The sequence below is a fragment of the Clarias gariepinus genome, chromosome 22 (genome assembly GCF_024256425.1).
Source record: "Clarias gariepinus isolate MV-2021 ecotype Netherlands chromosome 22, CGAR_prim_01v2, whole genome shotgun sequence".
In the NCBI taxonomy this organism is placed as follows: domain Eukaryota; kingdom Metazoa; phylum Chordata; class Actinopteri; order Siluriformes; family Clariidae; genus Clarias; species Clarias gariepinus.
The window spans coordinates 18320090-18346019 of record NC_071121.1 but is presented as its reverse complement, the minus strand read 5'-3'; the positions used below and the strand labels follow the sequence as shown (position 1 = coordinate 18346019).

At 42.4% G+C, this 25930-nt stretch overlaps 1 protein-coding gene and 1 long non-coding RNA gene across 3 annotated transcripts in view; one reads left to right on the top strand and one right to left on the bottom strand.

The window, feature by feature from the left end:
* The window catches only part of LOC128510803 (protein phosphatase 1 regulatory subunit 12A), a 102517-nt gene that overhangs the window by 64145 nt on the left and 12442 nt on the right, over nt 1–25930 (bottom strand). The window lies entirely within an intron of this gene.
* On the top strand, nt 23907–24417 carry LOC128510806 (uncharacterized). Its single transcript, XR_008356135.1, has 2 exons — nt 23907–23977; nt 24134–24417. It is a non-coding gene; the product is annotated as an uncharacterized LOC128510806 (long non-coding RNA).

The following is a 25930-nucleotide window of genomic DNA, read 5'->3' as shown; positions in this document are numbered from 1 at the left end:
GCTGAATACAATGCGACAGCACGCAGAATTCCCGGGCTTTAACTGCGCTTTCTCCATTCATTAGTAAAAATGCTGCATTTCTGTAAACACATCGTTGGGTTGTTTATGCTGGGTCAAAATTCTGTGTTATTTCGGGTACTTTAATCTCACTGTTGGTTTGCTTTTGCTATGAATACTAAAAGTGCTGCATGATTAAACTCAATGCAAAAAAAAAAGGAAAAAGAAACTTTTCTGTTCACTTCCATTTGTTCCGGGGTATATGCAGTAAACCCATGGGCAAACACGATGATTAAAAAAATTAATTAAACACGAATATAACGAAATATAAGTAGTAATAAAGTAAGTTTAAGTAAGTAAGCAAATAAAAGAGAAATGAATAAATAGCTTTAAATGGTACTTAAGCGTAGTAAAAGTACCCTAGCATGAGTTTATATATAATGAAAATATTATGTATAAAGAAAATTTAATTTATATATTTGTGTTTAATTAAATTTTTAACATTTTAATGGTTAGTGATTGTTGCAGACATTTACACTATTTTTGGGGAAGAGCTTGGCTTGTACAGGCTATTTGACACTGATCAGCAGTCGACCCTCCGCCGTAACCAGCAGATCAAAGGAGCAGAACATAAATAGCATAGAGAATAGCATAAAATGACTGTCCATATAGTAAATAAAAAGAAAAGCATCAAATCCAACTATAAAGTCTAATTTAATTGCTATCATTAGCCATTTTTATTTATTTATTTTTTATCTATTTTAGGCAGAGACGTCCGCTCTCTTCTTAATTCATCTAAAACCCCCTACAGTATTTGCCAACAGCACACACAGTTTGATAAATTCACACCTATTGTGAATGAAAGGTGAGAAGAGATTCCGCAGAATCTTTTGACACAATGCTTGCTCTGTAGGACTATACTCAACAAGAATATAGAGAATAAGAATCATATTTATAATAAGATAATAATTAAATAATACAATTATACCAAATAAGGGTTTTATTTAAAAACCAGACCGACCAAATTTCTCATTCACTGCTGAAGTAGTTAACTATGCTTATAATGTAGATTAGTAGGTTACATTTTAAAAGTACAATTACAAGTAAATTACAAAATGCATGTAATGTTGTAAAATATAAATAAAACAGTATTGGACACAAATATATGATATGGTAGTATGTAAAATACTAATACTTTTTTTAATAAAAAAAAAGCTCAATAAGTGCTCAAATGTAAAGCAAATGCAATTATTAATTTACGTTATTAATAACGTTGCTACCAGCCCACTATTATTTTCTGTTCAAATTTAAAGATGTATGTACAAAAAGACAAGTACAAAGAATACATAAGTGTATCTTAATAAAGTTAGCCTAATACAATATTGTTTCCAATGCTGAAGTAAACATGATTTTGTTTTAGTCTTTTCGCTGAATACAACGCGACAGCGCACTCTAAGGTTACACCCACAGAACCCCCCAGTTACTGTAATGCTGTTTTCACCTTTCATTCATGATAGGTGTGAAGTTATCAAACCGGTTTTGCTTATGGGGGAGTTCACAGAATTGAGGAATTTAAAACGATTTAACAAGACCGAGCAGACGTCTCTGCCTAAAATGCATTTCGTCAGCAAAACATAAAAATATTATATATTTAATAAAACTGTATTGAAAAAAAAACTGTGCGTTTTCCTTATTTAATATCGCTTCCGAAACATTGTTGTCCAAACATTGTGTTTGTGGAAAACAGAGAAACCTAAGCACAAACAGAAAGGACGAATAAAGAAATGTACGAAACATTAACACCTTTACCTTTATTCAAATGAATAAAGAGTTACTGCATTATGTTTCAAGACATCCTTAATTTACATTTTTCTCATAATTATATTGTTAGGGGGAGAGGTGTGGAGATCCGCACCAAGAGATGTTTTACTGATTATAAGAGCCCTGACGCAGAGATTTAGAGAGGGTCAATGAAATGGGAGTTGTGAGTGCTTATGACAGACACGGGAAGACATTTCCATTTGGAGATAGCGTGGAATTATTCATTAAGAAACTTAAAAGGAAACCAAAAGAAAACTGAAAACACAAAATAACCAGAGCTTCGCCGTCTACGCGAGAACTTCTGGAAACTAAAACAAAAAACTAAAGATGCTCTCGGGGCTTACCGAGGATTTATAGGAAGAGAGAGAGTAGAGTTTGTGCTTCGTGCACTTTAACCCGAGAGCGCGTGCTAAATTGATGCGTGTCGCTTTCCCTTACTCCCTCGCCGGTGTCTTAGACAGACAGAGGCTTGGGATTTGCCTGTGTCTTCTTCAGCGCGATTTGTCTTTGGCCCTGACACCTTATCACGACCCAGCCCATTTTTAACAGTTTATGCGCAGTTTATACATATCCACAAATACTTTAACAACTTATGAATTGCATTTTATATGAATGTTACATTTTATATATATATAAAAGCGTAACAAGAATCAGTGTATATAGTGACATCTTTTCCCTCAGAAAGAACACACGCACGAGTTAGAGCAAAAAGTTGAGCCGCCTGAGCAGATAAAAAAGGGAGAGAGTAAGCTTCAATGGTTATATCTGGGAATGCACACACAGCATTGTCTATTATTGCAACAAAGTACAACAATTATAGATAAGTACAACAATATAGATATACAGTATGTGCATGTGTTAATGTGTATGTGCGTGTCAGCCAAAAAAAATTGTATATGCAGTTTCCTTAACTGCATTAAACGTTATAAATATTTTAATTCTAAATGTATTGCTATGTTTTAAATTCATACAGTATATTTGATAATATCTAAAACTATTATTATATTAATATATATCATACTATTTTCTTTTTCCTGAAGTGTGTATACATTTTTTTCATTTCCACCTCCAGGGTCCGGGTTCAATTCCAGGCTAGGCTCGTTTCCTGTCTCTGTGTGCATGGAGTTTGCATGTTCTCCCTGTATTTTTTTATTTGTTTGTTTAATTATTTTAATGTACATTAAATAAATAAATACACAGACAATTTTTGTGCCAATAAAACAGCTAATTTGTTAAATGAGACTGTGTTTTTTATTATTAAAAAAAAATTATAATTGTAAAGGTATTTGGAGGTGATTTGGAGGTTGGCCTTTTTTTAGGGAAGTAAAGCCACAAAGAACGAGGAAAAAAAAAAAAAAGTACTCCTAACCGGCATGAACCCTAACCTAATCGCCCATTAAAACCATTTTGAAGACCAGGCTTTTTTTTTTTTTTTTACCAGAATTAGTTCCTTATAATAAGCAGATTGAGCCAAGAATTTTTATACAAGTGAACATTCTTATTGTACAGTGCTTTGTGTACAGTAAGTCCCGTTCTTCTGTAAGGCAAGCATACACGGAGGTTATTATGTTTTAATAACCACGTAAACAATACAAAAAATACAACCCTTAATCAAGTGATATATTTATGCATTTCGGTTTTGTCTTGTTCCTCAGGAAATCTAGTAATGCAGCTTCAGCTTTTCTGTGGAGGTGAATTTTACTGCGCCTGGGCCTGCCTGTACCACCCCAGCCTCTATAACCACATGTTCCAGATGCTGTTCCTAGATTAGGCTTATCAGTGCGCCATCACACGGTGTTTAACCACAGATTGTTTTTTCCCTCTCAGCACATGCTAATTGTTCTTAAAATAAATAGAGGTGATGTTGTGCTTCAGAGTGAAGTTTATCGAGTGTTTAAACCCTTGGTATTATTATACTTGAACTTGCATCTGTAATTGACTAAACAAAATCTTATTCTAATCTGAAGTTGGGCCTCCAACTGTTCAATTCTGTTCAGGTACTTTGTCTGTGTCATTATTATAACCCTGTTTTCTTTTCTTTTTTCTGTTTGAAATTTAGAGATTAAAGGTGGGGATATTTTTTTCTGAATTGAAATAGTCCAGATATCTTTCAAACCTTTTTAAATTTTTTTTTTAACTCATCTCTCCCAGCAGTTTTTTTTCCTTTCCTGCCGCAAAGGCGGGTGCATGGTGCGGGGAGTGCCCATAGTCTCATGCCTTATGTAAACAACGTAAAAAATACAGGTGATCTGTTGACAAAAAAAGGTATATGTGTTGTAATCTTAAAAAATATCAGAAAAACTAAGTGGTGGTGTTTTTTAAAAACACCTGTGTACAAACTGCTACTTTAAACTGGTACACAGTTGGTAAGGTTGGTACGCCAGGCTGCTGGTGATTGGTATAAACGCTTGAAAGTGCACAGGTTCTTAGGAGAACCTTGTGCACTCGTACAAACACGCAGGATTCTGATTGTTGTTTTTGCCTCAGAATGTTCCTGATGCCCTGTATACATGTATAACCAAAATTTGTGACTTAACGGCTTTTTTTTTTTCTTTTCTGTTTTTCAAATTTATCGTCTGAGACTCTGAAGTATGGTATTGGTAAGTGGTTCGAACTCCCAGGTGAAACTAACCACTCAGGTAATAAGTTTTTCATATTCAACTGAGAAAACCTATTACAGAGTAGTAGTTTGGGGTTATAACGCAAAACATGACTTTTTCTGCCGTTTTTTCTCCTCCTTTGTCCATCTAAGAGCTTCGTACTATACCAAAAACGAAAGCTCTACTTAATGTTATAATGTTTTGAGAAAATTCATTAGTTCGTTCATTCTATTTGAAGCTTTTGAACTTCTCTGATATTTTTTTAGTGTGACAGTGCTTTAGACGGAGCAGGAGCAGCGATTTAGTTCTAAACTCGCTTCCGTAAAATTATCGCTAAAACAATGTAATGACCCCTCCTGAGGATATAAAGCTGTATTATTGCATTTAAATAAATCAGATCTACCACAGCAGAAAAACTATACCATGTCATAACAAAAGAAAACACCACGATTATGCCTCAACCCCTGACTATGGGTTGATCTGCCAGATTTTAGACGGTAATTGTCAAGGTCCGCCACTAGGGGGTATGCACCAAAGTGAGCGCTAGTTGCGAATGCAGCCGTCAGGCCTCTGTTATTTTCAGACAGAAAACAGCCTGACTGAACGCAAGCCACTAACATCTCTTGTCTCTACTTTTTCCTGTCTGAAACAAGTTAGCAGCATGTTTAATTTCATTACAATGTACCCCATAGTATGTTTAAAACCTCTGATATAATTTCAGTTAAGTTGTAAAAGATACAAATTGAGTTGTGCAGTTTAAACTAAAAAGTTAGTTGCCTTTTGGTTTATTTGGTTGCTTTATTTTTTTCTGTAGTTATTTTTGATTTCATGGCTTCTGGACATGTGTAAATTTATGTTAAATATTTAAAATAGATATTTCTGTTTAGTTTAATCTCATAAAGGAAAATTGGTAGTGTAACTGATTTTGTTCCTGTTTTGGGTAGTTGTAAAGGTAATTCATATTCATTTATTTGTAAAATTTTATAAGTATCCAGTGTGTTATTTTGTAAATGTTGTTGATATTTACTGTGTATCAAACAAAGAAAAGTGATCAAAAGGCTAAAACTAGACAGTAACAGGATTACTGATGCAGTAGTTTGTAAAAGCTAATATAATATACAATGTCATATTGTTTTGTTACCCTTGGGAACCTACTTTGTCATTGAACAGAATTAACCTGTGTCTATTATGTACAGTATATAAATCTGTGAGACTGAAATCACAAGTTAATAGAAGAATGTTGAATGAAGTTATGAAAAAATGGTGTACACGAACTAACTGGAAGAAACAAAAGAAAATATATAAGAAAATATTCCTATTTAATAAAGACAGAGAAAAGCCTGACTGAACGCAAGCCACTAACATCTTTTTTCTCTACTTTTTTTTCTGTCTAAAACAGGACACATAATCTGTCAACAGGTCACGGCGGCCCAATTGCTTCAGCATTGGAAACAATATTGTTTTAGGCTAAGTAATTATACACAGTTCTTCGTTGTACAGTACTTGGTCCGGCTTTTAGATAAAGTCCTTCCATGCGCCATCTGGCGGATATTCAGTGAAGCACAACACATTGATTTAAATTCCCAAATGTTGCTTACGGCAAGTCAGTACTTGGCCTTTAACATATTCTTACAAGCCTTGGAATCTGTGGAACATTGTGGCAGTGGTTCACTTTTTACCTAGAAGATAGGTCATATGAGGTGACATGAAGATGATTCACATCCGCCCCAGACAGACTCTCTACTGGTGTCCCACAGGTAAAAAAATCCCCTTTATGTCACCTGGTCCTCTCCTGTTCTCCCTCTGTGTTTTGGTAAGGTAATATCATCGCATGGATTTTCATACAATTGTTATGCAGATGACCCCCACCTTACTGAGGTTTGCCCCAGTCCACAATCTCTCAGGGATCGAGAAAGACATTCATCCAGACTCTTTTTTTGTTCTGGCACCTAGGTGGTGGAATGAACTTCCTCTAGATGTCTGTACAGCAGATTCTTTGACATTCTTGAATACTTGGACTAATCACCTACCAATATATTTCTGTTGATGGACAGAAGTGTCTGTCCCTCTGGTACTTGGGTGTGACTGACCAGGACATAAAGAGTAAACAGAAAAAAAAAGAAACCAGCCTCGCGCCGCCAACAGCACTGATGTGAATCCGATCTGCCCCAACCTGCCTGGATGGCTCAGGTCCATGAAGAGAACGTGGATGCAGAAGCTTAAGGTGAGCGGAACTCTTTCTCTAATGATCCTTTTTGTGGCAACGTTGCGCAACAGCAGAAAGAGAATGCATGCTTGAAACATTGCTGGGGCAGTGTACTTTCCCTCTCAAAATCCCTAAAAAAAACATTTTTTTAAAGGTTTTTCACAAAATAATTATCTATCACAAAATATTCATATTTTTTTAAACTACAGAACAATAGTGTTTTAAAACTTTTTTTTATATGAATTTACACACTTGGATTGTTGTAAGGATAGCTCCTATGGGTCACAGTTATTTGCTAACCCAACATAAAAATACATTATAACATAATTATGTTAACATGTGGTAACATAATTACCACAAAGAGGCTGTAAAACTTTTAATGGTATGATTTTAATGGAATGCCTTGATGCGTCTTTTCAGGTTTGTGGTATTTTTCCCAGCACTGTTTCCCCTCCGATATTACTACACATTGGCTTTTTTCCTCTGGTTAAATATGAAGAAAATGGGCCCAAATATAATCTCTTCTCTTTCGCCCGAGTATGTACTGCTGAGACGACTGAGCTTGTGACATCCTGTCACTGCGCACATACAGTGCTACTCCTAATATGCCGTGTACCGTGACCTGGGAAATAATGCTGGTCATGCCATAGTGAATGAATACCATATTGCAACAGATTGTGATAAAAATTGATTTTGATGAAAATAAATAGAAAGGTTTTATTAGTATACATTTATTTAAACACATTTTAGTCTCCTCTTTTCTCATCACTGTTCATTGATATCCGTGACATCTCGTTGTAGTCTAATCACAGGGAAAAGGTCGTCAACAAATATTTTTCGACACTATTTTTATTGACGAAATTAACAGTAGCTCAAAGGCCACCTCCACCAAAAAAAAAAAAAGAGACAGGTTCCATTGGCCAGGATTCCAAAGCGAAAAACATTTGCCAAAGATGCCCTGTTTGTCGAGAAATAGCACACCTGCTAATCCCTCTGACCATTATCAGCGTGCTGTACTAGTGGATCAGCATGGACTTCCCAAGTCTGCAAAAGGGCACAAGTATATTCTGGTCATGTGGGACTGCCCAAGGTTATTTGGATGGAAGCCGCACAGGCTGGTCAAAGTTGTAAAGGAGGACTGGAAAGAGCAGTCATCTTTCAGTTCTACAGTGAGTGCATCCAGCAAAAGCAAGATAAAATCAGCTGTGTGCTTGTTTAAAAACACATGAAGAAAGCAAGGTGGAACAATGTAAAGCGTATGCCCCATGAGTTCCAGCCAGGTGACTGATTGCTCCTTCTTATGACCGGCATTAACAAATTCCTGGCCAGGTGGCTGTAACGGTTAACCCCTAGAGGGCGCCAAAGCGCCTGGGTTTGTTTGTTTTGTTTTGGGTATTATGTTTAAGTTGGACTGCATGTCCCAGACTGCACCTCGGTCAGGTGACGTAGGACTTCACCTGAACCGAGGTAAGGTAATTAAGTTGATTATAAAGAGCCTGACTGGAGCACAGTCAGGCGTCTAGCTTTTGTTGCCTTTATAGTTATTTTCCTTTGGTTTAATCTATGCCTGTGTTTATGTTTAATAAAAGCATATTACTAAACCGCCAGCTCGCCTCCTGCACATTATGCCACACTTACGCAGACACCAGAGGAAGGTACGTGACAGAAAGCTAGACCGTCGTAGTGGCATAGCGGAGGTCGCTCCCCCAGACGATTTTTGGGGGGGCGCTATCACCATCTCGACCGAGCTGGCGGAATGGCTGGAGGACAGCGAGGAGCAAGGAGAGAGAGAGCTCTTGCAGAGCTGGGAAGGCTGCAGGCTGATCGAACCGGCGGACTGGCTGGAAGACAGCGAAGAGCAGCGAGAGAGAAGAGCGCGGCGCAGCTGGGAAGGCTGCAGGCTCGCCATTCGGCGGACGCCGTTCAAGGGTGAGGCAGAGGGGAGATACACGGTCCCAACCACCAGCCAAGAGGCACGGGCCGAGGAGGCCTGGCAAAACGGTGACGAGGACTTAACGGAGGAGGACTACACGTGGTTGGCACAGCGGAACAGAGAGCGCATTTCCGACCTGCGGGAGCAGGTGGCGCTACTCCAAAGGCTGCTCGTCCAGGTTCGAGAGAACTGCGATGTAGCTCCGGACACTCTCCCTCTCTCTAATCTGGACGACGCGCTCCTCCTCCCGCTCCCGACTGTAGTCAACGCGGAGGTCTACGTGCCGCGGCTGCCAGACACGTCTACTCCTCAGCCGCCGCCTCTGCCAGACAGGGGAAACGTCGCTCCCGCTCCACAGCCGCCAAGCGTCGTGTGCGGCGCTGCCGATCTGCCGCCTCCAAGCTGCATGAACAGCGAGCCAGCGCTTCAGCCGGGCTGCGAGGACGGCCTGCTGCTTCCTCCGCCTCCCGGCTTTGAGGACATCGCGCCAGCTCAGCAGCCGCCGATGGAGACAGCGATCGACGCTCCGGCTCCTCAGCCAGACTTCCAGGCCGGCCTGCTGCTTCCTCCGCCATCTGGCTTTGAGGACGTCGCTCCAGCTCCGCCGCCGCCGTCGCCCAGCACAGCGAGCGTCGCTCCAGCTCCGCCGCCGCCGCCGCCCAGCACAGCGAGCGTCGCTCCAGCTCCGCCGCCCAGCTCAGCGAGCGTCGCTCCAGCTCCGCCGCCGCCGCCCAGCACAGCGAGCGTCGCTCCAGCTCCGCCGCCGCCGCCCAGCTCAGCGAGCGTCGCTCCAGCTCCGCCGCCGCCGCCCAGCTCAGCGAGCGTCGCTCCAGCTCCGCCGCCGCCCAGCTCAGCTCCTCAGCCGCCGCCGAGCGTCGCTCCAGCTCCTCAGCCGCCGCCGAGCGTCGCTCCAGCTCCTCAGCCGCCGCCGAGCGTCGCTCCAGCTCCTCAGCCGCCGCCGAGCGTCGCTCCAGCTCCTCAGCCGCCGCCGAGCGTCGCTCCAGCTCCTCAGCCGCCGCCGAGCGTCGCCCCAGCTCTTAAGACTAACCCACGAGAGGGGATCGACCGCCTCGGGGTTGGAGGTCCGGACTGGGACCGCTGGGGAGGGAGTCCGGGTCCTCCGGTAACGCTCCGGAGGAGCGTTTTTTAGGGGGGGGTACTGTAACGGTTAACCCCTAGAGGGCGCCAAAGCGCCTGGGTTTGTTTGTTTTGTTTTGGGTATTATGTTTAAGTTGGACTGCATGTCCCAGACTGCACCTCGGTCAGGTGACGTAGGACTTCACCTGAACCGAGGTAAGGTAATTAAGTTGATTATAAAGAGCCTGACTGGAGCACAGTCAGGCGTCTAGCTTTTGTTGCCTTTATAGTTATTTTCCTTTGGTTTAATCTATGCCTGTGTTTATGTTTAATAAAAGCATATTACTAAACCGCCAGCTCGCCTCCTGCACATTATGCCACACTTACGCAGACACCAGAGGAAGGTACGTGACAGTGGCAGGGCCTTTTCACAGACACGGAGAGAGTGGAGCCCACAAACTACAGACTGCAACAGCCAAGTAAGTAAAAACATGCTAAATTATACCATATTAATCTGTAAAAAAGAAGGATTGGCCCATTGCTGCACATCTAAGCTCTCTCTGTTTTTTCCCTGAAAAACAGGAGTGTTATCAGTGAAACGATCTGCTACCAGGGCAAAAACAAAAAAACTGACCGAGCTGATTGATCAGTTTTGCGGCATGTTCTCCACCAAACTGGGACTAACTTACCTAGTGAAACACAATATTTAAACACCACCAGGCAGGATTGTGCACCTGCAGAATTACAAAGTCCCGGTAGCACGCCGCAGTGCCATAAAAGCTAAGCTGGCAAACAGACTAAACCAAGTCCTCCCTTTTGGCCTGCAGGGTGCCCCTGCCATTTTCCAGTAGAAAAAAAAGAAATGTCCCTTTTTTAGGACTGTGTATTTCAACAATAATGTTGTAAAAATCCAAATAACTTTACAGATCTTCATTGTAAAGGGTTTAAACAATGTTTTCCATGCCTGTTCAATTAACCATAATCAATTAATTAACATGCACCTGTGGAATGGTCATTAAGACCTTAACAGCTTACAGAAAGTAGGCATTTAAGGTCATAGTTCTAAAAACGCAGGACACTAAAGAGACTTGTCTACCGATTGTGAAAAACACCCAAAGAAAGATGCCCAGGGTCCCTGCTCATCTGCGTGAACGTGCATTAGCCATGCTGTAGGGAGGCACAAGGACTGCAGATGTGGCTAGGGCAATAAATTGCCATGTCCACACTGTGAGACGCCTAGGACAGCGCTACAGGAAGACAGGAAGGACAGCTGATCATCCTCACAGTGGAAGACCACGTGTAACAACACCTGCACAGGATCGGTACAGCCGAATATCACACCTGCGTGACAGGTACAGGATGGCCATAACTGCCCGAGTCACACCAGGAACACACAATCCCTCCATCAGCACTCAGACTGTCCGCAATAGCCAGTCAATGAGGAGGAGATGCACTGCAGTACTTCAAGCAGCTGACTTTTGATTTTGAGCCTCCCTTCATTCAGGGACACATTGTGAAACATTTTTTGTTTATGTCTTATGGTGTTGACTCTTTTAGTGTTCATACAAATATTTACACATTAAGTTTACTAAGAGTAAAAACAAAGAAAAAGTCAGAGGATGTTTCTTTTTCTCAGATCCAAGAGAATCTTAAGTGGGGAGGGGTGCATTTTAGTTTCTCTAAATGTATATGTGAGAACAGATGAGGAATGTTCACGCTTGAGGAAGGGCGGAATTATTTGCATTTTTTGCATGTTGTCTGACTTTGTAAAGCACATACAGTAACAAACAGAGGCCCTGATTATACTGCATAAATATTATTTACAGATGTCGCCATTAAAACGCACGTTTCGAGAGAAGGAATCCCGTGACTTGCTGCAGCATTGCGCGGCTGCGCACGGCATGCTGTGAAAATGCCCCTCATTACCTGTAGGGGGCAGTTGTGTTTCAGTCTAAAGTATTGTGTGTCTACTGAAGCCGAAAATGTGTTCTCTCTCTTAGGCGCCCATTGACAGCAAGCGACGAAGCTCATAAACGTGTCAAGCTCAAACTGTAAATACTAATATGTATTTATTCTTTATTTTCTTCTCTTCTTCAATGATGATACTTCGACTGTGCTTTCTTAATTCAGTATTATAATTATTTTTAGTAGTAGTGCTCCGAATTTATTATTGTTATTATTATTATTATTATTGTAACGCACCCATGTGTGTGTGAAAAAAGACTACAATGATGTGATTTGTTAGCCTAAAACAATTGTTTTGTTGTTTTTATTGTTTTTATGTGCTTTAAATATACAATCTTGTGCAAAGTGAAAGTGAGTTGCGCATGCGGCTTTTTGATCAAAAGGCTGATAAACACGTGCGCAGATATGAGCAGATTTATCGATAAAACAACAGACATTAAATGAAAAAAAAAAATAACCACAAAAATATGTACTACTCTCTGAATACAACGTGACAGAACGCAAAATTCCCGGCTTTAACTGCACTTCATTCATTAGTACTGTAGTAGTATACAAAAAAAAATGCTAGGTTTCTGTAAACACATTGTTGGGTTGTTTATGCTGGGTCAAAATTCTGTGTTATTTCGGGTACTTTAATCATACTGTTGGGTTGCTTTTGCTATGAATACTAAAAGTGCTGCATTATTAAACTCAATGAAAAAAAACGAAAAAAGAAACTTCTCCGTTTTGTCCCTAGACCTTTTGTTCTGGTGTTTATGCAGTAAACCCATAGGTGAACACGATGATTTAAGAATCTAATTAAACAAATTAAAAACATTAGAATGTAAGTGGCATTTTAATTTAAATCCAACATTTTAAAGGTTAGTGACTAGTGCAAGGGCGTCAACTCGCACGTTCTGTAATATTCTATTGTCCAAGTGTTACTGTGTGTGCTTTGCAATGTCAGACACATTCAAATGCAAATAATACACCCTCCCCAGGTGTAAATCAGCTTTTCTCACCTTTACACTCTAAAACTAAAATGCACCTTTCCCTGTGCATGGTTTCAGCTAAGTGGAGGATCTTGGATCTTGCTTCAGGCCTCTTCTAAAATTTGTGTAAATTTAAAATTTTCTGAATTCTACATTCTAAAATTGACATTGTTACCGTTTTTAATCCCTGAAATGCGATTTTTATTATCATAACATGCATGCTTTTAATTACTCTACAATGTTTTAATTTTAGATTATATTTAAAAATAAATAAATTAACCAAGTTAAATTATTCCATTTGTATTTACCCTTGAAAATAGCATTAAAAATGATGGATTGTGTATCGAGCGAATAAAAACAATACAATACATGTTACGATAAGGAAACTTTCTATCTCTTTCATTCCAGTGATTAAAAAACGGCTCACCAGCCGTGCCTAATTCTGTCATGTCATGTGTCCTCCTCTTTAATTTACTACGTAGTCTAAATCAGCGCTCAGTCGCACGCAAAAAGTTTTCCAGAGCGCACTGGCAGCAGTTGACTAATGATTGTGAATGCATCGGGAAAAACAGCAAGCAGACTGACTCTGACCATTTTAAAAACGTTTGCGTTTATTTTCTGACACGCTCAAGTTCACCAAAAACAATACAGAACAGCGCAGCTTATTTACTTTCCAGCATTTACAAAATCACAACGTTTTTTTCATTATTGTGGGTGCGCTAAAATAAAAGTCTTATAAAGTCTTTGTAGTCTTATATAGTTTTATTATAGTTTTTGCACATTAATCAGAGTCCTCATCTGTTACATTTTTGAGGACAATAGGTTTTTTAGCCTGTCACGGCGTGCGCCCAAATCATTACTCCTCGCTCACTAGTTAGGCAACCTCCCCTTCAGATATGCGAAAAAGCGGGGCCGCGAAATTAAGCACTGCTGGTGAGCTATCCTTGCTAATGATCCTGGGCTTGCACCCCGCGCTATAAAATACTCGGGGTTTGTTGGATTACAGTGGATTTCACTACACGGTGCTAGTGCGATGCGCGCACAAGTGTGGCATGCCAGTGGGGCAAATGGAACGCGCCCCAGGGACTTTAAATGTAGCGAGAGATGGGAGGAGCCGCTCCGGCCATCAGCGGAGAGCAGAGTCAGCGCGAGCGGACGGAGGCAGGAGCTGTTGGAGCTGATGTCCTTAGATGCCTGCAGAGAGTACTCCACAACATTTTAGTAGTGAAGATTTTATGGACTTCTTTAATGAAAAAATTGATAGCATAAGGAAGAAAATAACAGAGGTTCAACCTCTAATAGCATCTCATGATCTACTTCAGCCTAGAGCTTCACAGTTAAATTTTCAGTGCTTTACAGGTATAGGACAGGAGAAGCTGTAGAAACTTATCACCTCAGCTAAATCAACAACATGCCTGTTAGACCCAATACCAACCGGATTTTTTAAAGAAGTGATGCTTACAGTTGGAGAGCCACTTCTTAACATTATTAATTCTTCATTATATCTAGGTCACGTCCCTAAACCTTTGAAGCTGGCAGTTATTAAGCCGCTTCTTAAAAAATCTAATTTGGACGCGAATGAAATAACAAATTATAGACCAATTTCAAACCTTCCGTTCATTTCAAAAATATTAGAAAAAGTAGTATCAGCTCAAATATGCACATTCTTGCAGGAAAACAACATCCTAGAAGAATTTCAGTCAGGTTTCAGGCCCCATCATAGTACAGAAACTGCACTAGTTAAGATTGCAAACGACTTGTTTTTAGCTTCAGACCAAGGCTGCATCTCAATACTAGTCTAACTTGATCTAAGTGCTGCATTCGACACCATAGATCATAATATTCTCATAGATCTCCTACAAAATCATATAGGTATTCAGGGGCACTCATTAAAATGGTTTAGATCATACCTGTCTGATCGATACCATTTTGTAGATCTAAATGGAGTACCGTCTGATGTAATGCCAGTGAAATATGGGGTCCCACAAGGGTCAGTTTTAGGACCTCTCCTGTTCTCAATTTACATGCTTCCCCTGGGAAACATCATTAGAAGGCATGGGATTAGTTTCCATTGTTATGCTGATGATACCCAATTATACATCTCAACAAAACCAGATGAAATACCCAAGTTGTCTAGATTAACAGAGTGTGTCCAGGACATAAAAGATTGGATGACCAATAACTTTCTTTTACTAAATTCAGATAAGACAGAGATATTGCTCATCGGCCCAAAAACCAGCACACAACAGCTTTCACAATTCAGCCTGCGTTTAGAAGGATGTACTGTTACTACCAGCTCAACAGTAAAAGACCTGGGTGTGATATTAGACAGTAACTTGTCTTTTGAAAATCATATTTCCAATATCACAAAAACAGCCTTTTTTCATCTTAGAAATATTGCCAAACTTAGGAGTATCCTATCCGTATCTGATGTAGAAAAGCTAGTTCATGCATTCATGACCTCCAGACTGGACTATTGTAATGCATTACTAGGTGGTTGTCCTGCATCCTCAATAAACAAGCTACAGTTAGTCCAAAATACAGCCGCCAGGGTTCTCACTAGATCCAGAAAATATGATCATATAACACCTATACTATCATCCCTGCACTGGCTACCTGTTTAATTTAGAATTAATTACAAAATAGTACTACTTACATACAAGGCTTTAAATGGTTTAGCTCCCACATACCTAACCAGTCTTTTGATACGCTATAATCCACCACGTCCCTTAAGATCACAAAACTCCGGACTTCTGGTAATTCCCAGAATTTTTAAATCTACAAAAGGGGGCAGGGCATTTTCATATTTGGCTCCAAAGCTTTGGAATAGCCTTCCAGACACTGTTCGGGGAGCAGACAGGGTTTCCCAATTCAAAAGTAGACTCAAGACGCATCTCTTTAATCTGGCATACGCGTAACTCATCCCATAACCTCATACTCCAGTACACCTATCCTGAATGGCAACTACGCTAATTCTCTCCATCTTTTCTGTATTTTTCTACCCATCCCAAGGCATCTGGAGATTGTGCCAGCTTTAGTAGACAAAGGCCAACCCTGCGAGGTTTCTAAGGCATTCTGAGAAGGACCTGCTCCAGCTAGATTCTGCTTTATGATGGCTGGAGCTACCATCCTGCTCCTGTGCTTCCAGTGATCCAGACCCCATCTGCCCTCTGCACCTACTGCTGAACTGAATCTACACAACTTCTGTTATATTGAACTTCCACCTGCACAACACATGATGTTATTTCTATCTGTTATCACCCAGATGAGGATGGGTTCCCTGTTGAGTCTGGTTCCTCTCAAGGTTTCTTCCTATTGCCATCTCAGGGAGTTTTTCCTTGCCACTGTCGCCGTCACCCTTGGCTTGCTCATCAGAGACATTTCATTCATCATTCATTCATTTCATTATTATCTAGACACATTTTTCTCACACATACACACTTCCAAATATTTTCTTTTCTTTTCTTTTCTAGAAAAAAAAATAAAAATTCTTTAATTTTTTTTTTTTGTGAAGCTGCTTTGAGACAATGACCATTGTTAAAAGCGCTATATAAATAAAATTGAATTGAATTGAATTGAATGTCCTTGCGGGCCCACGCTGCCACTCTGTCCGCTGCCCACCGCTCACCAGGCCGTGCCCGCATACCAACCAATCTCTTATGTGGGCACTATAAGATTTGTATTGAAAACTTCTAATTAAAAAGTGGCAGCTGGCACACCTAAAAATAGACGCAGGTTAATTTTTTTAATAGTCTAAATAAAAATTCTCCTTTGTAATTTCCTACATCATAATTTCCTACATTTCCTACAGTCTAATCAGCGCTCAACCGCACCAAAACTTTTTCCCGAGCACGGAGGAATGTTGTTGTACTAAATAATATTTATGCAGTAAGGGCCTCTTATTCCTATTAATCCTGGGTTGTCGCATCCTTACCAGGTGTGAATCAGCTGTTCTCACCTATACATTCAGAGAAACTGAAATGCACCTCTCCACACTTTAAAAACCTCTTGAATCTGAGGCTGTTCTAAAGACTTTCAGTGATTTAAATTTGTGTAATTTTAATCTCCTGGATTCTAAATTCAAAAGTTGACATTGTTACCGTTTTTAATCCTTGGAATGGAAGAAATCAATATTTTCCATATGATAGCATAAATTGCATTGTTTTTAATCACTTTATACACAATAATATTCTTTGGTATTTTTTTTTATAAAAAAATAATTTACCCTAGGTATGGGGCTATCTTGGTTTATTAATCCTTGTGCCTGGCTTAGGTTTAGTATTCAGTGCGCACTGTTTGTACATTTGTTATTTTAACTATATCAACACTCAGAAAGACCTTTTATTTGGGGTTAATTCAATTCAATTTTATTTATATAGCGCTTTTTTTTTAACAATGGTTAAGTGACTGATGTGCCTAACATTTTTTAGCAGATCCTCTGTTTCACTAAATAATCCTTGACTTTTCATGAGTAAGACCTCTTGACACCTCTCTCACTCTCACACACACACACACACACAGACACAGCAAACCAAATCGTCATTAGCACGTCCCTCCCCCAAACAGCGCAGCCATTTACTTTCTTTCCATTTACTTACATCTGAACTGAGTCGTTTACATAAGTCACTGATCAATAGCTCATCATATCAGTTTATTCATACAGATGTTCCTGTTTTACATGGAAATTTACAGGTTTGTTACAGAATGTGTATGGGTGTACGCATTGTGATGGGTGTACGCCCAAATCTACTATCGCTACTCGCTCACTCTGTAGGCTCCCTGAATAGGCGGCAAAGGGATGGAGCCGCCTATTCGTGCCGGATGGCGATAATTAACGTTAATAAGATTGCGGGCTTATAGAGTTATTGCATTATGTTTCAAGACATTCTTAATTGTCGAGATGAAAATCCCGGCACTGGATCTTGGGGCGGAGGCCGACGCTGCGCAAGCGCCAGAGCAAGCTACAGCTCCGTGCGCCGTCAGCCGGCGAAGCGACCTGCAGCTGCGCCTTCCTTCCTACAACGGCTCCTATGAACCCCACGCATTCCTCGCCCAAGTAGAGCTAGCCGCAGACTTCGCGGGCTGGTCCCCGGTGGAAACAGCTGTTCGGGTAGCTCTCTCACTGGAGGGCGACGCGCTCCGGGCGCTGGAAGACCTCTGGACCGATGAGCGGAAGGGCAAAGCTGCGGGAGTCGCTCCACTTCCGGCTTAGCACGGGTGATCGTAAGGAGGCAGTGTGCGAAGAGCTGGTCCACGAGCGGTGCGCTTCAGAGCCACTGGGGGCGTTCGCCACGGATCTGAAATGTCTCGCGCGCCGGGGCTATCCGGGATTCGAGCACGACAAGCGGGAAGAGCTAGCCTATCGCTCATTTGTCGGGGGTCTCTGACCGCCGTGGCTCCGAGCGCCGAGCACATCAGGTTAGCGGCACCAGCTTCCCTTTCCGTGGCGCTACGCGAGGCCGAATGCGCTGAGCCCATAATGGCGGCACATCACGGCTAAAGAGCCAAGCGACCGTGGCGTTCGGTAGGTGAACCTAGCCGGGAACAGGGCTACCCGTCGCGGCTAGGTAACGAGCAAGTCTCCGAGGTTTCGAGAGGCAGAGCCGCGTCGTTGACCATGGTCAGATTTGCCAAACGGAGGGCGAGATTGTGTCTTGTAGCCGTCCTTGACCGTTGTGTAACAATAATCTAGTGTCCTTTCGCCCCTGGTGGGGCAGGTGATATGCTGATAAAAGTTCAGCGCTGCACGTTTGAGGTTGGCACTATTAAAGTCCCCCGCCACAATAAGCGCAGCGTCCCGGTGTTGTGTCTGGTGCTGTGTGAGTGCCTCATGCAGCTCGCATAAGGCAGTGTCCGTGTCCGCTTGTGGTGAAATATGAGCGGCGCTGATTATGACCGATGTGAACTCCTGAGGTAGATAAAAAGGACGACACATGATGGACAGTAGTTCCAGGTTTGGTGTGCAGGAGCGTGTGAGAGGAACAATGCTTGCGCTGTTGCACCAGCTGCTGTTCACCATTAAACACACGCCGCCTCCCCTTGACTTCCCCGAGTCCCGTGTCCTGTCCATGCGGTAAACTGAGAAGAACTCGGCCGGCTGGATGGCGTGGTCCGGCTCACTGGGTTCAGCCATGTCTCGGTGAAGCAGAGGAGATTGCAGTCCCGAATGTCTCTCTGGAACTTTATCCTGGCCCTGAGGTCATCTAGCATGTTCTCCAGTGACTGGACATTGGCGAGCAGGATGCTAGGCAGAGGTGTGCGGTGTGCACGGGCTCTCAGCCTGTTCCTGACGCCGGCTCGTTTCCCTCGAGGCCGCTGTTATGTGTCGCGTCCTTTGTTGTCTCTCAGGATCTCATTCGGCCAGCTCAGATCCGGAGTTAAAAACATTGAATTGTGAGTACATTGTTTACCAATAGAAACAAGAGTGTCTCTATCATAACTAATGCACTCAATGGTTATGAATTAGCCGGTTTAAAGTTACTGAAAGATAACTTAAAAGACGAAAACAAAGTAAAATAGGTCGGAGCAGTCGTGACGGCAGCCGACCTCACCAGCGCCATCTTGAATTGTGTAAAACTTTCTTAGCTCTTGCCAACCACTGTAGAGAAGCATCTGGTAACAGGGTAAAATGCTACTAGAAAGGGAGGTTGAAATCAGAATTCTGGAAGATGGGTGAACTGGTGAGCTGGGTATTTAATTTTGTTGAACATTGTGTTTGTTCAGCATACTTTCTCTGGAAGGTGCTTTTTTAGGAAGTCTAAGAGGGGTGCTGCCAGGGAGGAAAAACAAGCAACAAATTGATGGTAATAATTTGTGAGCCACAAAAAGGCACTTACCTGTTTCTTTGTTGTGGGACGAGGATCGGATGGCCTCCACTTTATGCTTCTGCAGGTTTAGCATGCTGCTTCTGATCCGGTACCCCAGGCACTGTGCCTCGGTCAGCCCCAGATGCTTTCGCGAGGGTTTGCCATTCCGTTTGCCATTCCATTCTGCCAAACCAACTTGAGCCAAGATGTGCAACATCTGCTCAGTCAAAAGGGAAGTCTTCTTAGTTTCCAGGGTGAGAGCCACCTACCATTAGCCTTTGGTCAGATCGAGGGATTAACTGGGCCTTGCCCGGTTCCACTAAATCATCCACACGCGGAAGCAGGTATGCATTTAATGTTATTATGGCGCTTAGTCATCAGAAGTTTTTACAGAGACTGATCGACCCATCAGGTTTAGGCACCATTAATATGGGGCTTGTTGACTCAATGTTGACAATGATGCTATGTCGGAGCATGCTTTCAATTTCAGCAATCCTGGCACCATGGCAGCCTTCCCAGGACACAGTATGGGCGCTGATAGACCATAGCACTGAGCAGTGTAACATAAGAGACAGTTCCTCTCCTTGCTGGATCAGATCATGGCTTTGCTCAACAGCTGCAATAGACACATGGTATTAGTTCACTCCAAATCTTTAATAAGTTTACTTGATACATGCTTGACGAGTCCATCTATCTGCGGGTGCACTATGCGGATTTGTTTGACCTGCAACAGCCGGCACACATCACACATTAGTTTTGACATAAGGATGTAACTTGGTTCATAAGGATCTCCTTGGGGATTCCCACACAGCTAAACAGCTGCACCAGCTCTCTTGTATAGCTGATGATTACTAAGATGTACTTATGCCCTTTTACCCAGTGCATGGATGTGGGTACTGGCTCATCTGTGCACTGACTAGGAAGCCTCAAGCAGGTGCTCAGTTTACCTATGGCTCAGAAGGCACTGACTCGTCAGGCGGTGAATTTGGCCTTGACAGCCAAGGAGCCAGTTCATTGCAAAAGGAGGAGTAGAATCTTGTGGAAAGTTTATCTGGCAGTTGTTTTTGTTTTTGAACCAGCAAAACCCTGTGTGAGCTGCTTAAGAAGCACTTGCTGTTGGATGCTCGTTTCCAGTAAGTGTCCCAAGTATTCCTTGAGGGACCATTGTGGTCTTGGTTCCATTCTCTACCAGTGCATTGGGTATGACAAACGGAGCACTTCCATGGGAACCAGAGATCACAAACAGAAACTGTTTTATTAAGCACAACATTGTTTAAGTTCATAGGTATGCAGTTTTAGAGAACGTGAAATCGTTAGAAGCACTGTGGTTTTGGTGGTTGTCTAGGTGAATGAGGCAGGTTCGTGGGTCAAAGCTCATTCTCAGGGTTGCGCGAGGCAGACTGAGCAGGTGAGACAAGTAGATGGGGCGTGAGGCAGGCAGAGATAGTGTGTAGTGTTCTATGTCCAAGCAGTGACCAATTGCTTGTGTGAATGAGTGGATGCTTTATTCCTGATGGTATTCCACTGTCTGCCAACTGGATCTGGACATTTCGTCTATGTACATGCTACAGGCGAATTAAAGTGTGCTTTAAGAAGCTAAAAGTAAAAGTTACTTGTTAGACAAGTTATAACTGTGTCCTGAGCTTTCATTATCAACTTCTTTGTCTTAATGATGTTTAGAAGGAGGTTGTTCCTCTGGCACCAGTTCTCCAGATTCCTAATATCCTTCAGGTAGGCCTACTTGTTGTTGTCAGAGATCAGGCCCACCACGACGGTGTTGTCAGCAAACTTGATGGTCGTGGAGCTGATAGTGGCCACACAGTCATATGTTTACAAAGAGTACAGCAGGAAGCTCAGAACACAATCCTGGTGGGCTCCAGTGCTGAGAGTGAGGGAGGTTGTGTGGAGGGTATTATGGTATTAAATGCTGATTTGTATTTGATGAAGAGCATTTTAACATAATTCCTTCTCCTAGTGTCCAGGCGAGTGAGTGATGTGTGGAGGAGGTGAGAGATGGCATCGTCAGTTGAACGATTTGGACGGTAAGTGAACTGTAGTGGGTCAAGTGTGTCTGGTAGTGAAGAAATGATGTCCTTGACCAGCCGCTCAAAGTACTTCATCACTACTGAGGTGAGGGCTACAAGGCAATAGTTATTGATTGAAGCAAGATGGGGTTTCTTTGGAGCAGGAACAATGATGGACCCTTTAAAGCATGTGGGGATCACCGACTGAGACTGAGAGGTTGAATATCTCTGTGAACACAGGTGCTAGCTGGTCTGCGCAGGCTCTGAGGACTCGACCCAAGATGCCGTCTGGTCCTGCTGCTTTCCTGGTGTTCACTCTCCTGAAGGCTCTCCTAACATCATGCTCGGAGATGCTGAATGCGTTTCTGGTGCTGACATTGTCTTCCTGTCTGGAGCCACTGAGCCTGGCGGTCCGCCGCTTGGTCCCCTTGGTTGGGTGTATGGAGGGGAATACGGTGCGTGATGTACGCTGGTTTGGTATGGCCCTGCGATGCGGTTCTACATCCCTGTAGCCCTGAGGGGCAGTAAAAAGGGGTACTGGAACAGGAGGTGCTGGAAGTGGGGTTTGGGCAGCTTAGGGCGCACTGACATCCCCAGTTCGAGATGGAATAGGTCAACCAGTCAATGCGAGGGTTGTGACGTTGAGGCCAGGGGAGCCCCAGCATTACTCTCTGTTCTGGCACCCGGGTTACCAGAAAAGAGATTCGCTCGGAGTGATGTCCGAGTCCACCGAGGCCGTCCTCTTCGTCACACACCCCGACTTAATTGGCTGGCCAGCCACGGAGACCAACAGGATGGTGGAAGGGAGCGGGCTAGCTGGAATACACAGTGCTGCAGCTAGCCTCCCGTCAATAAAATTTTCCATGGCCCCCGAATCAATGAGCACCTCTGTTCAGGCTCTCCGGATACCAGTCCCTGGGAGTGTGGCTGGAAGGAAGAGCCCTGCATGACGGGGTCTTAACTTTTGGGTCCTACCTGACCCCCTGCTCCTGGGGTGACCCCGTCTGTTGCTTGCTGCATCACAGGCGTCACTTACCCTCTGGGAGCCCTGTGGGCTGCTACACTGAGGGGCAAGCCTGGCGACACCCCTCTGCATGGGCTCTTCCGTGTCTTCCAGCTCTAGGTCTTCAGGCTCTGCCTCCATGAACTTTAGTACTAGAGTAGCCCTACTAGAGTAGCCCACTCTAGTACTCTGCCTCTGCTTCCTTATGCCTATCAAGCACTATCGCTTGATCGTTAACTACTTCCTGCATCCTCTCCAAGCTTGCAGGCTTTTCTGATGGTGCGAATATTCTGTTACACCATGAGATGTTTTTAATGATAAGTGCCATGACGCAGGGCTTTAGAGGGGATCAACGGAATAGGACGCTGTAAGAGTGCTTATGATGGGCACTGGAAGACCTTCCTGTTTGGAGATAGCATGGGATTATTAATTAGAAACTTAAAGGGAAACAAAAGGAAACTGAAAACACAAAATAAACAGAGTTGGCCATCTACATAAGAACGGACGGGGCCCAAAACAAAAACTATATCCTCTAGGGGTGTTTGCCCTTATCGAGGATTTATGGGAGAGAGAGGGGTTGTGTTTTTATGTACACTTTATACTTAACCTGAGAGCGCACGCTAAACTGCTGCGTGACGCTTTCTCTTTCTCTCTCCCTGGTGTCTTAGGGAGACAGAGGCTAGGGCTTTGCCTCTGTCTCTTTCTTTCTGTAAGCTTTTTTTGTCTTTGTCTTGGCCCTGATACCTTTACCGGTGCTACCTAATATTTGCACAAAGTGTGGAGGTATCAGGACCCTTATATAGACACGCTGCCAGGTGCGGCTCGTTTGGGCCGATTGCCTGACTGCGGCGTTGCCTAGGAACCACGTGTATAAATTACCGCGCTTTGCTTGTTCAAAACTTCGCATGGTAGCAGCCTGTGGATCTGCCTGTTCTGAACAGTTTATACGTCGCTCTGCCCCTCATGCGAGCCACATTGTTACGATTACTCTTTCCAGATTGATGCACAGCAACAATTTCTTCTGTGAGACCACTGTGAATGTCTTTTCCTTTTGGCATTGTGTTAACACACCTGAATGCCCAGGATCAGCAAGCTGCCAAGCATCTGCCTTTGTAGAGGTCTGCACACAGTGGGTACTTAGTATTGCCCACATTTTTTTTCTTTTTGCCTTAATTTTTGTTAAATAACAATTTCACAGTAAAAAAGGTTGTGTTTGCCTTGTAACAAACCTACTGTTATTAAAATGATAATTAGTTGTTAGCAGAAAAGGTAGGTAAGGACCACCATAGACACCATATATGCAATTAAAGTGTATTAGTGTGCCATACATCACTCACACATCCACCTCGCATACCACATCCACACAGTTTAGTATTTCCTTATCATAAGAGTCCTTTCTCCCACCAACATCCTTAACGGCAGCGCGGTCGCAGCTAGTTGGTACCACCGCAAGGTAACAGCAAGCAGCCATTACTCAGCCAAAGCTAAAAAGCTAAACCTATCAAGACTAAGACTAAGGCTAAGGCTAAGTAGTTTGTAAACCTGAATGCAGGATAGGTATATCCGATGCACATGTAAGTACATATGGTTTAATGTGTTTGTGTGTGTAAAGCCCTCCGAGGCATTTGTATTACTTAACTGTGCACTCATGGTATCCACATGCATAACCACAGCAGAAGTTTTTTTTTTTCCCCTGTTTCTCTGTTGTCCTGGGTGTTGTTGCGTGTCAGCTGTTTTCCTGGGAATACACAACTCATCGGCTGTGTTTGGGGAGTGTGCACAGGACCAAATCTTCCGATGCAATAGTGCCGCTGTTAAGGAGATGTCGCTCGCGGAGGATGTCCAGAGCGGAGCAGGATGCGCTCTGAATTGTTTATTGTATATATGGACTTGTGTTGGTTGGAGAAAGGACTCTTATAATTAGAAAATACTAAACTGTGTGGATGTGGTATGTGGGGTGGATGTGTGAGTGATGTACAGTGCACTAATTAAATGTATATACACTTTAATTGCATATATGGTGTCTCTGGTGGTCCTTACCTACCTTTTCTGCTAACAACCAATTATTGTTTTAATAACAGTAGGTAGTTTGTTACAGCCTAATGCTGTAAAGATCCCCTATGATTATTTCATAATGTTATTACACAGAAACGCATTCAATTTAAAGAGGGGGTACTAACTTTTAAACATTACTGTATTACTGTATGTTTTAGGCCCCACTAAGAGTTAAAAAATCATCTACACCTATCTGCATTCCTGGCCTGTAAATCACATTACTTGCCAGTAGTTGGTATCCGAAGTACAGATACCAAAAAGTTATCCACAGTTTAGCATCTTTCATGTAATTAAACTATTAAAGCAGAGTATGAACATAAGGGTAAAAATGTTCTATTAAAGGCTCAGGACCTGCCACTCAATGGCCAAGCACACCTTATTGATGGCACTGTGTTTGCGTTCCCTAACAGAGAACTTCCAAATTATATTGCACATGGGTGTTCTTCCCTCTTCTTAATCACCTTTGACAAAATCCTAGCCCTTTGCCTGGCAGATACAGGGGCTTGGACAATAAAATTTAAATGCCTGGTTTTATACCACAATAATTCATTAATATGGTGTAGGGCCTCCTTTTGTGGTCAATACAGCAATACAGCATAAGGGGAATCCTTAAGTGTGGCGGTCTTGGAAGACGTGTAAAGAGGTCTTGAGACAGGTTGTGTTGTAGTCCTCCACCTGCACATAGATGGCTTCTTTCACCCTCTCTTGAATCATCTATCCTTATTTGTTGTTTGACATGACAAGTCTGTATTTGAAATTCAGTGAGTAAAACTTTGTTTTTCATCAAAAAATAAGTGAGAAGTTAAAATATCACATACAGAAAATACACAAATAAAAAAATATAAAAATACTTAATTAAAGTAAGAAAGTATTTATACACCCTATAGTCAAATCTAGTGTCAAATTAAAGCAAGTCTGACTGATGGCATTAAAAGTGTAACAAACACCACATTACCATTTTTTTTTAAAGTTCACATAAAAATATCAGAAGCATGGGGCTGCTCCAGTCACTTTTGGGACACTTTTTAACAAAAAAAAATTAAAAATTTACAACTTCAAATTCCCCTAAATTTTCTTTTTGTAGTGGTTTGCTACATTTTGCTTTTAGGTTCTGCTATCTGCCAGTTTCTCTCTTGCTCATGGCAGTTCCTAAAATCACCTATAAACACCTTTCAGTTTAGGCCTTTTTGTTGGATCTCTCAGTAATGCCTACCAAATCACTGGTAAATTACCTCCTTACCCAAAAGTGGGCCTTGTTGCCACCTGTTGCCACTATTTTGGGAGTTGGCATTGAAACACAGAAATCACCTATAAGCACCTTTCAGTTTAGGCCTCTTAGTTGCAGCTGTCAGTAATGCCAAATCACTGACATGGTAGATGTCCTGACCTCCTGTGGGCCTTCTCACCAGTTGCCACAATGTTGGGAGTCATTGAAACACAAAAACTTTGATTGCTTGCTATCATGGAAAAGT